We start from the raw sequence: 15,199 nt of genomic DNA, 5'->3' as shown, positions 1-15,199 counted from the left end.
GAATGAAGATTATTACATTATTATTATTATCATCATCATCATCATCATCATCATCATTGGAGGAAGCAGTAGGCCTAATAACATACCAGAGGGAAATTGTTTAGTTTAGATTCTTTTCTAATCTACGTAAAGATTAATTTTTGGCCCTACAGAATATATCTGTTATGGTAACAATGATTATTAGAGGAGAAAAATTCGCTCCGATGCCGGGGATCGAACCCGGATCCTTGGTTCTACTTACTAAGTGTTCTAACCACTGAGTTCAATCTACAGCACCAGATCGAATCCCTCTTCTCTAGTGTTTTTTTTTTTTGTTACTCTAACATATATTCTGTAGGACAAAAACTTAATCTTTAGGTAGATTCTTCACCCAACAGTGTATATGATTGTGGAATCCCGGCCACGAAGTCACTCAGTTGAGTGCGCTCCTTGTATAATGACAGTTGACTTAATATATGTAAACATATATATCGAACTTGGAGTCAGGCCATAAAGAAAAAAAAAACACTAGAGGAGAAGGATTCGATCCGGTGCTGTAGATTGAACTTCGGCGTGGCTCAGTGTTTAGAGCACTTGGTACATAGAACCAAGGACACGAGTTCGATCCCCGGCGCCAGAGCGAATTTTTCTCCTCTAATAAATAATCATTCTTTTCTAATGCTAAAGATATAAGATACGATGTTTCGAAGGACGATCTACCTTCATATTTCGTGGAGATAGAAGAAAAAGGAAAAATTAATTGATGTTCATTTTTACGTTAACTAGATCTATTATTATTATTATTATTATTATTATTATTATTATTATTATTATTATTATCATTATCATCATTATCATTATTATTATTATTATTATTATTATTATTATTATTATTACTGTCAACAATTCATCATCCTGAAATGAAAGGGAAAACCCAAACGCTACGTCCATCTTGAAAGAATTTTTGCACTGAACTTCATCTATATTGCGTTCCATAAAGTCTGACAGGAGACATAAACATTACCGTCAGAGGAAGGGAGGCGGATAATTGCTAAACAACTAGTGGCAGAGGTTACATCCTACGCTTATCTTGAAGTTGGTCGATATGAAGTGTTCTATCACCGTCCAACGTCAAGATAAGCCTGGACTGTGACCTCTGCCATTGGTTGTTTAGCAGTTACCCGCCTCTCAACCTCTGCTGGCAATGTTTATGTCTCCTGTCAGACTTATGGAAAGCAATATAACTTAGACGCATTCCCAGCCCACGTCAGCTGACTACGCTAAGCTTCGCTGGGTATCCATGTTTCGAGCAGCAACTTCACTTGCTCCTAGAGCACCCCTTTACGCACATCACCAGGCAGAGATAGGGGAATTTCATGGAATGGAGTTCGTACGGAATAATGATGATGCGTAACATAGGGAAACGGGAGCAACCCCAACTCCGATCTTGTAAGCTCCAAGTGTCACTATGGATTTTCGATGAAAGCTCCCAGACCCGACTGGGACTCGAACCGGGCCGTCTGCGTCACGCATTGATGGTCTAGACCAGTGGTCGTCAGCACTCGCTGAAATGGGTAACGGGTAAGCAGTGCATCGAAATATGCACCCTCGTGCAGAAGGGAGAGATAGAAAGCATACCCTGCCAGCAGTCACGGATGCACGGTAGGACAATGTCTTATCCACGAGTAAGAGACGCTAGCCCAAGGGTGCACTGTGCTCATGACCGCTAGTCTAGACTACGCAGCCACTGCAGGGATATTTAGTCCCTATTCTTACCTCATCTTATTAAAACTATGTTATACTACCATTTTTTCTCCCATGGTTTTTACATCTTTCATAAGCTACAATAACGTGACGCCATTGTTCTCGGTGGTCTTGCGGATACCACACTAGCTGTTGGATCCGAAGTACGCGGGTTCAAATCCGACTGAGTGCGATGGATTTTAAAGAACGATAAAATCCTTAGCATCTTTCCCGTAGGGACGTAAAACTGGGAGACCTTGTCGTATATTTATAGTATGTATAAAAATCATGTTTCTATTAGAGGGTTTCGGGCAAAATTCGTCGGCCGTTGCTAAGGATTTTATCACCCTTTAAAATCCATCGCTCTTTGCAGAGTTTCAAGCTGCAAATCTCGGTTTCGATGGCCAGCATGGCAGTCCTAAGACAACCGAGGACGACAGAGGTTAAATAAAATGTGAATAAAGCTCTAATACTATTTTATATGTATTTCAGTCAAAAATGTAGTAGGTGATAAAGTATCGAATACATTAATTGGCATTATAGCACAGAATGATATTTTCCATTAAAGAAATCCACTTTCGACGGAAAATGAAGTTCATACATGTTCCTCATTTACTAGAACGTATATATTCATTCATTCATTCATTCATTCATTCATTCATTCATTCATTCATTCATTCATTTCATACATTCATGGCTCTGTAGCCTTGTGGGCCACTGCCTTCTTTGGAAGAATTTTTCATAACTCACCATTAGACATCCACGAAGACAGCAGAACTTCAGTGACGTGTAGTCAGCACGACGCCAGGCCTCCGCCTAAAACAAAACAGATGACATTAACAAGGGATAAACATCCATGCCTCGGATGGGATTCGAGCCAGGAGCGTCAAAACTGCGAGCCTTAACTGCTTTGGCTGTCATGGGTGTTACTCTTATATTACATACTTTCAATTAACAAATGAAGGGGTGGGAATGAGAAAGTCCTTGTGACACCTTTAATAAAATGGTTTTTTGTGCGAGTTCATTTCTTACACGTAAAGGGAAGCTACGAGTGAAATAATATAAAAATTACTCAACAAATAACGTAAGTATACGCCGAAGAAATTACTATACCGCACCTAAGAGCATTGGACTCTAAACCTCGTTGTATCAATTACGAGGTTCTCTATCGTGGGTAACATTGGTGAGGCGATATAGAAATGCAGTAAAACCTGAGATGTACGTAACTGAAGTGGAATGATTTAAATGACACATAACTCAGAACACGCATAAATAAGGTTTGAATATAAGATAATTTTCGAATGATTAGGAGAGCTGAAAACACTTAAGAAGTCTTTTAACTTGTCCAAATGTGCTTTAATCAATAGAAAGTGATTAGAATTTTAATATACACCGTACCCTGCTTAAAGGGCTCGAGACACAAGTGCTAATTTAAAGTACAAATAATGTTTTTATAACATAAATTTTTGTACAACTTAATGTAAAAACTCTCCGAGTTTCTGCGAATGGTCAGTGCAACTCGATGTGTGCGCCTCGAGCTACCCTGAACACATACAAAAGATACTCAACCTTCTGCCAAGTGTTTCATAGCGTTTTTGGAGTAATTAGCGCAGCTGCATTTATAATGCGTTGTCTCAGTTTTTCCAAAGTGTCAACTCTACTACGGTGGTACATAACATTCGTCATAAAGCCCCAGAAAAAGGTCAATGGACGTCAAGTCGGATAACCTAGGTGGCCAAGCAAGGGTTCTCCTTTTCCGATCAATCTATTGTGAAAGTTTGCATTCAAGAAGCCACGCAATGCTCCATATTAATGGGGTGGAGCACCATGTTGCTGAAAAACCGATCCAGGGGAAGTTGATCAACAACAGAAGTTCTGCACATGTCCATATACACATTCCCTTTGATTGTCGCCTCGATGAAGGAGAATGGTCCAATAATGGAATGTTTACTCAATGGCGCCAGGCTTGTTTCCACGATAAACGTTAGTGCGCATGTGCATGAACATGCAACTGTTTTTAAACCATTGGTGCATAAACTTGGATATTTTCTGCACCTTGTCAGATGTAAATCAAAACAATATCATCGGATTTTAAATGGTGAGCATTTATTTCTCGATCCCTCTAAGCGGGACACGGTGTACATATAAAACTCTCTTAAAATTAAACGTTAAAGTGTTAAAAAATGTTTAAAAAGGTAATATATCTTAATGACATATGAGCCGTTTCATTACCGATATGTTGTCATCGCCAATGTCTTTCGAACTACTGCGAATCCAGCTCGTCTTTATTTCCGGCGATTGCTGTCGTCAGTGACGATATAGCGTTAACATTGTAGGCCTATAACAAAACTACAGTATATTGGTCTCAAGTGACAACACTATTTCCTAAACGTAATTATCCCTGCTCAAAGTTAATTTATTCAGGCATTGTACCTGACCACTTCAGACCAATATACTGTAGTTTTGTTAATTCGGCCACAGAAGACGGTAATATTATGTTAGTCATACAGAGAATGAAATTCATGAACGTAAAAAATGCTGTTTGAAAGCAACATCATATAAGTAGGAAAATTTGTTTTTGTTATATTGAATTATTTCAACGTTACAATTGCTTCTTTGTTAAAATGTGTATATGATAACGTTATCGTGTTTATCGTACGGCTCGAAATGTCATACCACGTGTTAAGTGTAAAATAAATGGTATGACATTTCGTGTGCCACCCTGTACAATTTGTATTCTTTTGTTTTGTGTGTTTTTGGAAAATATAATTTCAATTAATGCTCCTCCATAAATGTTGTAGCTAAAACCTGGTGCATCCCTCGTGTTTATCGTACGGCTCGTCCTCCCCTCACACGTTACCTGCACTTCGTTTACGTTTTCACTGTGCCTAAACGAGACGCTCTACTATAATTAATTCTGTATACGCTGGTCCGAGCTGATGATCCCTGGCAGTAGAGATTCAAACCCAGGTCTGAATATAGGCCTCGGATATCGTGTGCAACTCGTTACGCCTGACCCACAACGATGGCTCAGAGTTCTCTTCCCGTAAATGTACACAAAGTATTCGCCTCTTACTCCTCAGTCTCTATTGTTACCCATAACAAAGTGACTCACTCACCTGAAAACGGTTACTCTGTAGTGAACGATAGTAAGAGTCAAATTAGTTCTCTTCAGTTTCGTACTCGATACAAGACGTCGCATTGACTTCACTACGATTCAATTCAGTAAAACCGCAAATATGACAAGCGCCTTGGTTATTTGCCAACCTCGGATGCAAGGCCACCGTGAACAGACACAATTCCACGTATTCAGGCAGCTGGAAATTGTCTACATGTACCTCATTGTGACAGCATTTCCAATTACATATGTGACCGTTTTCAATACAAAAAAACACTGTGTTGTATCAGGGATATACCGATACATAAGATTATCCTAAAAGAGCAATTATCGTGTTCGGAGAGAGTTCCGTTTTAATAATGTAACAGGAGTAGACCAAAATTCAACATAATTCACAAATACAGGGTGGAAGGTAAGGTAGTACATTAATAATTGTAGGATGTGATTCCTTAAAATATAACGAACAAAAAAGTCTAATATCATTTTGGTCTTTTTTGCGAGGTTTTTGAAGAAATAATACTTTAATGCCGACATTTCGATCGTGAATTTTACGAATACTGTTTAAAATACGCTGTACGTCCAACTGCACACTAATCCAATGTAAACATCACAACAGCTGATCAGTTGCGAGTACTACGCAAACCGTCTCCCGTCTCGACAGCGATGCCAGATTTTTAGATCTTCTGTACGTGACTCGACAATCAATGTTTCCAATGTTTCTTCAGTCGATTAATTCGAAATCTGTGAATTTTCTAATGAAAATACTGCTGCAACGTGAACATAACAAACGTTCTCTTCGTTGTTATACAAGAAATTAAACCGTATTTTAAACAGTATTCGTAAAATTTGAGATCGAAATGTTGGCATAAATGTATTATTTCTTCAAAAACCTCGCAAAAACGAGCAAAATGGTATTAGACTTGTTTGTTCGTTATATTTTAAGGAATCACATCCTACAATTTAATGTACTATCTTAACTTCCACCCTCTATATTAGCTATGTTGCTTTTAAACTAAAATGTGAAATTCTAATTTTAATACCAGAATCAGATTCTTAAGAAGAGTACAAATATGAACTGTACATGGCAAAAAAAAAAATGAATGGAGTTGCAGGAACATTCAGCGTCATATGCCATTGTTGTATGAAGCTTAGAAGGCAGACCGGACCTAGCTGTAAACACAGAAACAAAGCGAATACAGTGTCATTCTATGAGTATAAGAGTGTACAGTATACGTTCACGTACAGGAAGAAAACACAATGTTATCAGAGAGTTTATTTTCATAAATTTTGAGATCAGCCTGAAACTTGTCACATGTAGGCTACTGCAAGTGTCATGGCGTGGATATTCAAATGATATGTTAAATCTGGTGTTGAAAACCTTTCTGTAGCATTCGTAAGACACATCGGAACGACCTTGTGAAATATACATTTCATAATTTTTTATAATTATCGGGAAGATATATTCGATCACTTTCTGACTGACCATAATGGCTTTTCCGTCCCTTGAATGATTTCATGTGGCTGAGCACATCATTAGATTTTTTTGTTGTGATGATTATGATGTTTGCCTCGTTGATCTTTAGGTGGCATACCTGTAGACTTCAGAGTTCTGCAGTACCTGAACACGCTTGTAAGAAATCCCGTGCAAGGAAATGAATGCTTTTAAACACACTGGTACTTCGTCCATGTCAGATTTTAATACCCTTACCTTATAAGAATACTTCCTATAATGTAATTTAGCTGCTGCAAAGAAATGTTTCAGAAGTGTCCCTCATAAGAGGAAGTAAGCCTATAATTTCAAGTCAATGAACTTTTGTTTTTATATGTGAATTTATTTTTTATGACTGTACCTAGTGCATCTTTATTACATTACGCATTAGAGCATATTAATATTTTTCCTTAAGAATTTATGCTCATTAAAGGCTTGATTAAAATAGCTATTAGGCTATATTATAACAATTTATTTGATTTTCTTCTTTAACTCATTCTCTATTCTTATACCTATATTACGAATATACACTATCTACCAAAAAGTAATTGGGCACTGTTTTTGTCCCTTTAGAATTCGTGGTACCACTTCTTGTTGCTATAACAGCAGCCACCCTGTCCACTAGTTTGTGTAGGATATCCACTGGAATGCGTCGCCATTCCTCTTGCAACATAGCACTCAGTTGGACAATGGAAGTTGGCCCCATGTTTCGGCGGCTACTATGCAGTGGTATGCAGACAATAATGTTCACCGGTTGGACTGGCCTGCACAGAGTCCTGATCTCAATCCCATTGAGCACCTTTGGGGATAATTGGAATCGGCGATTTAGGTCTCGGGAGATGCGGCCAACTTCCATTGTCCAACTGAGTGCCATGTAGCAAGAGGAATGGCGACGCATTCCAGTGGATATCCTACACTAACTAGTGGAGAGCATACCTGACAGGGTGGCTGCTGTTATAGCAACAAGAGGTGGTACCACGAGATTCTAAAGGGGCAAAAACAGTGCCTAATTACTTTTTGGTAGATAGTGTATTACTCTAATAGTTATTAAGTTAATTAATAGCCTATCGTAAATAGTATGCATTAAATAACATAGACCATACGACTACATCATAACAAAGTACTAATGCATTGCAAACTCTTTGCTCTTTGCTGCGAGTTACTAAAGGAGTAGGAAGGTAGTATGAGTAGGGGACAACTCCTTTGTTGCCGCTCCTTCCTCCGCGCAAGAAAAGCACAAGGAATATCATGCGCTCGAATGCTTATTCATCCTTCTTTCCGTGTAGTCCTCATATAACAACATACATAATTCTCAAATATAGCCTACATGATTTGTAGCCTAAGATTTTAACACCGGGGTAAGATTCTTAAGAATACTATCTTAGTCCCTGATATGCAATCCTGGATTGATTGTAAGTGAGGTGGGTGGGATAGAATGGACAGTTGTTTATAAAGTAATAGTGCGATTAAATTTGTCATAAAGGTCGACAGCTTCAATCAGCCTAGGTATCGGTTAGTCTTAGCATACACAAAACGCACTAAGAGCACAACTCGACCACCAAAATACTCTCATAGTTCACTATATTATTCAGAAACTGAATATACTAACCCTCTAGCGTGCTGTGTGCTTACTCTGTACCAGACTGCAAAACAGCGCTTACAACCGGTTTATATTCGACCGGTTATAGATCAACCGGCGAGGTTGGATATTCGTTCGGATATCCGGCCTTGAAGTGGTTGCGCCTGGCTAGACAGAACCACAGATATAGAGGACAGAATACCAAGCGCATTTCACCATACAGGAACTCTGATGACATTTTGTAACTACACAAATGGAGTAATTGAAGGAAATTTACTTTTCCTAATTAAAAAAAAGGGTTAGCTTGAAATTCTTAGGAAAATATTTGGGGCTAAGAAGGATGACGTTACAGGAGAATGGAGATAGTTACACAACGCAGAACTGCAGGCATTGTATTCTTCACCTGACATAATTAGGAACATTAAATCCAGAAGTTTGAGATGGGCAGGGCATGTAGCACGTATGTGCGAATCCAGAAAGCATATGGAGTGTTAGTTGGGAGATCGGAGGGAAAAAGGCCTTTGAGAAGGCCGAGACGTATATGGGAGGATAATATTAAAATGGTTTTGAGGGAAATGGGATATGACGATAGAGACTGGATTAATCTTGCACAGGATAGGGACCGATAGCAGGCTTATGTGAGGGCAGCAATGAACCTGCGGGTTCCTTAAAAGCCGTAAGTAAGTTAGCTTGAAATAGAGTTATAATTGATTGGACACGTTTGTATATTTATCTTCATAACTAATATATAAATCAACTAATGGACATCGGGTAACAACAAAGGAAATAAGCGTAATGCATAGATGAAATCTGACGTGTAAACAAATACAGGAATAAAATAAATTACATTTACTTACAAAATAGAAGAGCAAATATGTACACACTTACTATTATAACGTTCATATTTTAAACTCAAAATACATAGGCTACCTCTGTAGGAGCAGTTGTTAATACAGCCTAGGTCTTTTAATTATTCTTAGCGGATGTATTATTATTTCTCTAATAAATCGTTTTTAGGGAGATAAGTTATTAACAAAAATGAAAGCACTCACAATTCTAATGATTGTAGTTTCATGATGCGTGCTTCAATTAATGAGAAGAAAGGAGGAAATATCATTTGAAAGGTACACGATGATAATCGCGTCCTTGCAACGATTCTTGGAACTCCTGGATGGCTCAATATTATCTGTCGTTCATGATCCAGAGCCGTCCACCCGAGTGAGACTCGGACATTCGTTAAACCGAACATTAGACTACTCCGCGAGACGGAAGAGCTTCGCATACTGTCTATAGCGCCAGGCGTTCAGTAGCAATCTGTCTGTTCTATCTTTCGTAACCGGTTATGCAGGACTCTACTCTGTACACAGTTAATCTGTTTTCAGTGGGTCGGTGACCATACGCCGGGCTGTACTTATCAGCAACAGGGTTCTTTTACTTACCGTAAATATAGTGCACGGGACCCAGCTTTACTTGCCTCTCGGATTCCAAGCTAAGGATTTTATCTCCCTTAAACGGGTTTGAACCGCGAACCTCGGATGAACGACCAGTATGGTAACCGCGATGCTACAGAGGGCAACCTTAAATCATGTTAAGAATTTATTTTTGTAGTGTTTTAATTGAAGCATAAGTAATTTTATCTCTGGAAGGAAATCCACTGCCATGATCATAGTTATTAAAATTTATGTTTCCGGTAGGCTTTCCTGCTGACCGTACGAAGAAGTTCTTAGTCATAAGTTCACGAGTTTGTAAACAAAAATAGAGTGAGTCACTGTTTACTTTAGAATGTTCTTTCTAATGGTAGTAAATAACACTGGTCTATAAAAAAAATTGTCTGCAACTGAAGAAATTTCAAGTGTTTTACATTGAAAGTGATGCTCTGATTCCAGATCCGTAATCAAATTTATCGTAGCACGTCAGGTTTTTGAGTTATGGGACTGTAACATTAATTCTAAATCTTACTATTCATTACATACCTGAACCGTAAAGTCAGAGATATAAATTGAGCTCAGTTTATATCAGGGGCGTATATTGCGGGTGTTCAAGGTGTGCGCTGGACACCCTGTAACTTCGATAATCTCATTTTTTTAAAGTTGTTTTATATAATGCAACAACAATTTTAATTTATCACAATTTCAAGGCGTGGTAATCTCTTTGGAAGTTGACGTATACCAAGACTAATTTTAATTTATTACCATTTAAATATTTTAAATGCCTGCTGGTTGAATGTGCATCAGAACGGCTTTCATTTTATAACATAGTCTGCGCTCTGCCAGAAGGAATATGAAGAGCAGATGATGATCAACAAGAGAATGGAAAGAATGAGCAAGAAAACAATGAGAAGAAAAAAAAGAGGCAACGTTGAGAGAAATGAGAGGAAAATAGAAAAAGATAAAAATGAGTAGGAGAAATGAGAACATGCAAGAGAAGAGAAGAGAAGAGAAGAGAAGAGAAGAGAAGAGAAGAGAAGAGAAGAGAAGAGAAGAGAAGAGAAGAGAAGAGAAACGAGACGGGAGATTAGGGAAGATGTTAAGAGGGAAGGGAAGGGAAGGGAAGGGAAGGGAAGGGAAGGGAAGGGAAGGGAAGGGAAGGGAAGGGAAGGGAAGGGAAGAATGTGGAGGAGGAAGAAGAAGAGACAAATGAAGACAGAGAAGGAGGTATTGATGAGAAGAGAAGAGAAGAGAAGAGAAGAGAAGAGAAGAGAAGAGAAGAGAAGAGAAGAGAAGAGAAGAGGAAGGAGGAAGAAGAGAAATGCAGACAGAGAAGGAGGTATTGATGAGGAAGAATATAATATAATAGAGAAGAGAAGAGAAGAGAAGAGAAGAGAAGAGAAGAGAAGAGAAGAGAAGAGAAGAGAAGAGAAGAGAAGAGAAGGACGACGACGACGATAACAGTATATAGGCCTGCAAGCAGAAAAAGCTGCGGTGACGAGCGAAAAAAAAGTCCTGGAAACATTCCTCGTATCATCACCGGCTACCTGTCCATGCATGGAAACTGATCGCCCAGAAGACACTTGTTTGCAAGCAACACTTGCTTGAAGCTGGGGAGAGAGAAACGTGATTCCGCGGGAGGTTATTGCGCCCCGGGTGCGATGCAAGGAGGAAGTGTAGTCGATAAGGATGACGCGCTCTGCTGATTTATGCGCATCAGGTGAAACTCTACATCTGCAAGGACATAGGGGCCGACCTTTACCTGCTGACCTTGATTCGAAATCCGATCGCGGTGCTTCCAGGAAAACCGATCGGTGCCCTAGCAGTTCCTCTACCCGCGCAACACCGCGCACAGCGAGCTAAAAACTGTGGCTTGACGCCGGAATTGTACTCTCAACTATGCACATAGTTTGTAAACATTTACATATGTAGATATTTTATTTATTTATCTATGTATTATTTCTCAAGGTTATATTTAAAATTTGCTAGAATGTTACAGATGAACTGTTTACATGCTAATTTCTCATTACAACTTTGATGAAGGCTTAGATAACTGGATTAAGAAATGTCAACAAATCTGAGGAAAGTTACGACAATCCTACTACACAGGGCTTTCATTTCAAAACTTCGCAGTCTAAATAACTAATTATTTAAATTGAATTCAATTTAAACAAAAAAAAAAAACACGTCAATTTACACATTGAGGGGGAACTCTCAAAACAGACTTAATTGCATTTTAGATTTCACCCCCCACCCCCAGTCACCCCACTTTGAAATTTCAATTTCAAATATGAAAGAGCATTCAATTGTTTATACACCTCATTCATTTGTTTTCGCATCTTTTATCTTCTATCGTCGCTTGGCAACCTGTAGTTTTGTTATCAGTTGATTGTAGGATGAAAACACAGCTTGTTTTATGTAATTGCCCCTAATTTAATCAATAAAGATTATTTATGTTCTCTCTTGAAAGGCATACACCATTTCAAAACAATTTAATACACAAACACAACTATTACATGAAATGCTCAATAAGTTTTTGTAGCTTTATTCTCTTCAGCTCTAATCAACAATAACAACAATCCTAGTTGCCAGGCGACGATAGAAAACAAAAGATGCGAAAACAAATGAATGAGACGTATAAACAGTTGAATACTCTTTCAAATTTAAGTATAAAAATATAGGGGTGTCATTTGAAATTTCAAAGTGGGGAGGCTGGGGGTGGGGGTGAAATCTAAAATGTAATTAAGCCTGATTTCAGACTTCCCCCTGAATATCTAAATTGACATGTTTTATGTTTAAATTTAATTCAATTTAAATAATTAGTTATTTAGACTGGGAAGTTTTAAAATGAAAACCCTGTATATATAGAGAGACAGAGGTAGAGATGCTCACCTGATGGGACATGAAACACAGCTATGCACTTCCCTTTGATTCGAATATTCCTCCCCTTAACACTGCTAAAACTATAGTTATTAATTTTTCATTAAATATTAAATGTTATGAATTGCATGATTCTAACCTAAACATTAAACTACACAATTCGGGTTGTTTCGCAATTAGGTGTAATTGTCCAATTATAAATGACTTTTCCGAAGTTAAATGTTAGGAATAATAAACATCTGACACCCGCAAATTCGTTATTTCGTTCTCCTGCAAAATTTTCGTTCACGACTTTTGGTCCCTTTTCGCGCAACGGGTCACATATACTATTTTGTTCAGTTGCAAAATTACTTTTCAATAGGCGTACTACGTTCAATTTACCTTGCCTTATTTCAGTCTATAATATTAAGATGGGATTACTTACTCATAAATGGCTTTTAAGGTACCCGGAGGTTCATTGCCGCCCTCATGTAAGCCCCCCCCCCATCGGTCCCTATCCTGTGCAAGATTTAATATTATCCTCCCATCTACGTCTCGGCCTCCCCAAAAGTCTTTTTCCCTCCGGCCCTAACTCTATATGAATTTCTGGATTCGCCCATACGTGCTACACGCCCTGTCCATCTCAAACGTCTGAATTTAATGTTCCTAATTATATCAGGTGAAGAATACGTGCGTGCAGTTCTGCGTTGTGTAACTTTCTCCATTTTCCTGTAACTTCATCCCGCTTAGCCCCAAATATTTTCCTAAGAATCTTATTCTCAAACACCCTTAATCTCTGTTTTTCTCTCAAAGTGAGCGTCAAAGTTTCACAACCATACAGAAGAACCGGTAATATAACTGTGTTATAAATTCTAATTTAAAGATTTTTTGACAAGAGACTAGATGACAACCGAATAATAAGACATTTCCCATATTTATTCTGCGTTTAATTTTCTCATGAGTGTCATTTATATTTCTTACTGTTGCTCCGAGATATTTGAATTTTTCCACCTCTTCGAAAGATAAATCTTCAATTTTTATATTTACATTTCGTACAATATTCTGGTCACGAGACAGAATCATATATTTTGTCTTTCGGGATTTACTTCCAAACCTATCGCTTTACTTGCTTCAAGTAAAATTTCCGTGTTTTCCTTAGTCGTTTGTGGATTTTCTCCCAACATATTCACGTCATCCGCATAGAGAAGAAGCTGATGTAACCCGTTCAATTCCAAACCCTCTCTGTTATCCTGAACTTTCCTAATGGCATACTCTAGAGCAAATTAAAAAGTAAAGGTGATAGTGCATCTCCTTGCTTTAACCCGCTGCGAATTGGAAAACCATCGGACAGAAGCTGCCCTATACGAACTCTGCTGTAAGTTTCACTGAGACACATTTCATAATTAATCGATCTAGAGAGATTACTTGAAGGAAAAACTGAATGAGGTAGAAACAAATAGTAAAAATAAAAACATTATAGATTTATATAAGGGCATAAAGGAATTCAAGAATGGATATCAGGCAAGGGTAAACGTGACAAGGATGAGAATAGTGACTTGCTTGCAGATGCTCATTCAATCCTGAACAGATGGAAAAACTATTTTGGACAACTACTACTCGGGAGGAAATTAAACACAGAATAAATATGGGAAATGCCTGTTATTATTCGGCTGAGAAACTTTTATCATCCAGTTTGCTGTCAAAAAATGTGAAAGTTAGAATTTATAAAACAGTTATATTACCGGTTGTTCTTTATGGTTGTGAAACTTGGACTCTCACTTTGAGAGAGGAACGTAAGTTAAGGATGTTAGAGAATAAGGTGCTTAGGAAAATATTTGGGGTTAAGAGGGATGAAGTTACAGCAGAATGGAGAAAGTTGCACAACACAGAATTGCACGCATTGTATTCTTCACCTGACATAATTAGGAACATTAAATCCAGACGTTTGAGATGGGCAGGGCATGTAGCATGTATGGGCGAATCCAGAAATGCATATAGAGTGTCAGTTGGGAGGCCGAAGGGAAAAAGACCTTTAGGGAGGCCGAGACGTAGATGGGAAGATAATATTAAAATGGACTTGAGGGAGGTGGGATATGATGATAGAGAATGGATTAATCTTGCTCAGGATAGGGACCAATGGCGGGCTTATGTGAGGGCGGCAATGAATCTCCGGGTTCCTTAAAAGCAAGTAAGTAAGTAAGTAAGTAAGTAAGTAAGTTTCTTGGGAATACCAAATTCAATAAAATAAATAAATATTAAATTAATTGGCCATGAATTCAGACATAATAGATTTTTATTTGATATATTAGAGAAGAAAGAAAGAAAGAAAGAGCAAGACCGAGAAGAAAATGAAATACTATATCAGAGACATGCACAGGAGAATGAAGAGCAACAACTATGAAGAATTTAACAGAACAGCATAGGAAAGAGGAACTCGGTTGAAGCTACAAGGCGCAGCCTTTAGTACTGATTGACTGACTGATAGAATAATAAGTAATAACATGCGTTAACATTAAAAAGAAAAGCTGAATGAAATTGGCTTACTGTTAGTTGAGCTTGTTAAAAGCTCCAAGCTCGAAAACTTTTAATTGAAAAGTGCGAAGTGGTTTTATGAAGTGCGTTAGCACTATACTGACTTACACCTATCACGTACGGTATATCCAGACGCAAACGGAAACAGCGGTCACGTCTTCACAGCTCTGTACCGGTACAACCCAGCTGGATGGAAGAAATATACATACTGTATTTTTAAATGATTAATAACATGTCCTTAACTTAGAGTTAAGCACGTGACTGTAAAGAAGAATATTTTGAGGTCGGAGTCGCCCACATCTGACCACTGCCAGCAGATCGCATGGGTTTACAGATAAATAGCCATTACTGTTCCGCTTGGCAACATCTGCCAACACGGTAGCAGAGGCTGTCATTACAGAGCTGAGGGGGACATGAAAAGTTACGCATATGTAAGTGGAAGGCAAAGAGCAAAATGACTAAAGCAATCCTTT

At 38.3% G+C, this 15,199-nt stretch overlaps 1 protein-coding gene across 3 annotated transcripts in view; it reads right to left on the bottom strand.

Annotated features, from left to right (window-relative positions):
* Positions 1–15,199, bottom strand: part of LOC138713342 (BTB/POZ domain-containing protein 2-like) — a 332,232-nt gene that overhangs the window by 254,910 nt on the left and 62,123 nt on the right. For all 3 annotated transcript variants that reach the window (XM_069845364.1, XM_069845371.1, XM_069845365.1), the window contains one exon: positions 2,473–2,538. The gene's annotated coding sequence lies outside the window, so the exon portion shown is untranslated. The remainder of the gene's footprint in view (positions 1–2,472; positions 2,539–15,199) is intronic.

The sequence above is a fragment of the Periplaneta americana genome, chromosome 14 (assembly GCF_040183065.1).
Source record: "Periplaneta americana isolate PAMFEO1 chromosome 14, P.americana_PAMFEO1_priV1, whole genome shotgun sequence".
NCBI lineage: Eukaryota > Metazoa > Arthropoda > Insecta > Blattodea > Blattidae > Periplaneta > Periplaneta americana.
This window is presented reverse-complemented; position numbering and strand designations above follow the sequence as displayed.